A 3,854-nucleotide genomic window follows, 5' to 3' on the forward strand; every position below is an offset into this window, starting at 1 on the left:
AGTTATGACTTGTAAGCATGGTCACAACTCATTGGACGACTAGAAGGAAGAAAAAAAAAAAAGGGTTTCAGGTAAAAGATGAGGAACTCTTGCTATAAATAAACATTGTATTAAAATTGAATTACAAATTAAGCCATAATTAAATGACGATGGAATATCAAATTGCTTCTGTTTAATTAGTCAACATTTGGGCACTTAAAGAGCTATAGTGTAAATTGCCACCTGTCAAACTATGCAACGTTTTGATTAAATCGTCAATCTGCGACATGTGAGAGACATGTCTGATGTGAGACATAATGAAAATATATTCTCATTCAGCGTCTTGCTGACTGATGGATTCCTAAATGTATGCACACCTCTGCGAACCGTTTTGATTACGCCACATTGGAGAGAAAATTAAAACTGATGACACGGTGGTGCGCGGTTTGCTAATGATGTTAGACACCCGTCAACGCCATCGAACAAAGAACTACAGGGTTGCTATGTTGAGCTGGAAAAGGGGGAGGGGGCTCCATCTGGTTTCTGTGGGATAGTCGGGGATTTAAAATATATATTGTATCGGGTTTGAATGGAGTTGGGGAATCATTTTGCATAAGCCATGTTGGAATGAGTATGGATATGTTAAAAAGCCTGTTTTCACCATCATTGACTTAAGTCTTAAGAGCAGTGTCACCACATCGTTAATCCAAATCATCATCATCATAACCTCATAGTTCCACTATTGTTTCTGTGGTTTCCAAGCTACAGGAACTTCAACTCAGCATATGCTGACTGAATTAGTTTAAATGCCAATGAATGTTCCGATTATTTTGACCATATTGTCAACTCTTTCTAACTGTTGTGCATATGAAAAAGAAAGGGAAACAGGATATCAGCACCAGAAATGCACACGGCACCAGGAAGCATTCATCTTTCAGCACTCTATTTCACAATGCTACGATCTATAATTAAGCACCTTAAAAAACCACCGGTGAGGGTTCATCGGGATGTTCAGGTGCCATATCAGCCCTAGTCAGGAGATCGAGGAACGAGGGAAAACCTCTCTCGTCAAAAGTCTATTAATTGGACATTTTATCCCATTCTAGTGTGTATGAAAATCAATCAGACTGTCATAACACCAAACCCACAGACATCCAACTCCTCTCTGCAGGAGAGAAAGCAGCCTTCCTCCAGCCGATTTAAAAGAACATCTTGTATTTGAAGCCGGGCATTCAACTTCCCCAAAACAACCCCAATTAAAGAATACTCAGCGGGTAATTGCCACATCCGCTGGATCAAACGATATCGAGGATAAGATGGATGTCCGTTTGCAGCATCCAAGCTTTCTGCTCTATTTCTCAGGATCTTTCCATCCCGCGGTTGAGGCCAGAAGGTCTGGATAGTCAAGGTTGAGGAGCGTAGTTTACACATTGTGCTTGAAGTATGAACAGTAAGTCAGGTCCCTAATGTTAAAGCAGAGAATCGTGTATTTGAACAGCTGATGTGTGTCATTGGAGTAACCTTTTCACTGCGGCCGTTCCTTAAGTTAACTGTCTCCGTCGCAACAACAACTCTCAGCCAGACATACTGACATTAAACACTTTATAGACATTCACAAGGGAAAGCCATTTCCTTTCCAGTGGTAGGTGCTGAAAGTGCAGACCTAAAAGCATATATAACCCAGGCTAAGCAAGCAGTTATGGCATGTAGCGTTTGTAACCCGTTGAAGGTCGAGCAGACCAAAACGTACATTTTTAAATACACCCGCCTTTGTGCTGTAACAACAGAATAGGAGCAACATCAAAACAGCAGAGGACATGTGCACTGTTTTACAAAAGCACAGCTCTGTAGCTTTTAGCCTTTGAACTATACAAAATATGCAGAGCTTTCCAGAAGTTAATATCTCATATTGAGTCAAAGAACTTCTTGTGACTTTCTTTTCTGTTGCAAAAACAGATCATAATTGCCTCACTGCTGAGTTGCTTAAGTTCTCCAGTGCCTGGCAGTAACATATAGATAATATTAACTCATCTGTCTGCGTGAGCCTCGAGCAAAATGCATCTTCAATGGGAAATCAATGAGCGACGGATTCATCATGCATAACCTTCAGTTTTACATTATTGAAGGACATGCTGGGGATGTACAGTATGTGTAACCAACAATGACGATAGTGGGATTTATGCATGGGCAGATGACTTTACTGTAGGTATGGATTATGGATATATGGTGGCTGGATCATTCTGAATATCGCCTCCGATACTTGCGGTTGTAGATAATGCCTCTGCACCCAATTAAATCATGGAAAAGTAATCTGACTTGTAAATCAATAAAAGAGGACAAGGGGACAGAAAGTGGGGGAGAGAGTGTGCCGCTGTGAATTTACTCATTCCTGAGGCCAAGTATGCTGAATTAAATATGAGCAGCGTTACGGCCTCTGATTTCAGTTTGGGGGCTCTTGCCCATTATTGTGAATGTTTTGCCCATAAACTCCATGTTACAAATCTGTATGTTAATGTTTATTGTTGTCGTTTTCAACACTCGGCAGTGTCGGCCGGTCCTTTCTAGCGCGCTTGTTTTTGCGGACTAATTTCGTTGTTTTTTTTGAGTGCTGCGTGGCGTTTCTGCCTCCTCTCCTTCCAGTCAGCACGTGGGAGAACGCCGTGTGCATCTATGGGCACCTTTTGAGATTAAAATTTAGTAATGGTCTATTTTTCATCCATGCTGTCATCCCCAGACAGCCCCTTTCCAAAGTCATGTTCTTAGTTCAGCCGCTGTCTTTGTAGTTCAACGGACTTGTCAGGAAATCACTTGAAGCCTGTCTGCTTGTGTGTAGCATCAGAGGGCTTCTTAGGGAGAGGAAGGAGAATCTCGGCCGTGCATTAACAATAAGGCAAGTTATTGGGTTTAAAGTTAGAAGAGTTGCTTTGGGGACATGGACTCTTTCTTTTGTTGCTCGCATATACAGAAGCACAAATCGGTTATCTACACACAGCATTAGCGTTGACTTTAGTGGGAAACAATGATCGCAAACAGAATCCAAACTTTGCAGAGAAATCATCTTTGCTCTAGATTCATACCTTTGGACACTATTGAGAATCCAATCCACCGGCCTTGCATGTGTTTTGAATGTGGGAATGAAACCAGATCACCTGGGTAGAACACAGGAAAACATGGTTAGAGCAGATACACTCAGAAAGGGAAAAGTAAATACAAATAAAACTTAATGTCGGCTCTGTTTTTGTTTTATGGGATCACACCTGCTGTGCCATAGGCAATATGTAGTTTATGACACAAAGTGCTCAAGACCCAGATTCACAGTTTTGACATGTATTGTTTCATGACAGTCAGACAGACCCCTTCTCTTCTCATTACAACTCTAATTTTTGTATAGAGTAACTGTCTTCCAGTAAACAAGCATTACCACCAGTGACAAGAGGTGGGCCTTCCAAATTACCATTTATATTGGACAACTCAATGAGAAAGCCAATTACTCCACGAGGCTTTAGCAAGGAAAAAGGGATGGAAGAGGGGCCGAGAGTGAGGAGATATCCCAGCGCGTGAGTCTTTTGCATCACTCCTCTTTGAATCCCGTATCACACCGGCATCGTCTTTCATTTCGATGGCTGTTACTTTAGAATCCGCAGACGAAGAGGGTTTTGTCTCTGCCGGGCTGTTCACGCAGTGATCAGAGCCACTGACATTTGAAAGGAGACAGGTGCTGCCTTTAATAATTGAAACAGGCAAAGTGGCTCATTGAAAGGTAAACCAGAGCAGTTGGGGAAATTACCCATTTTCCAGTCAAGTGGAATTATGCGCATTTCTAAAAAAATCTGGATTAAGAGGAGCACTTGTTTATTGGCAGGAATTATTAGGAA

The sequence above is a fragment of the Cyclopterus lumpus genome, chromosome 15 (assembly GCF_009769545.1).
Source record: "Cyclopterus lumpus isolate fCycLum1 chromosome 15, fCycLum1.pri, whole genome shotgun sequence".
Classification (NCBI taxonomy): Eukaryota; Metazoa; Chordata; class Actinopteri; order Perciformes; family Cyclopteridae; genus Cyclopterus; species Cyclopterus lumpus.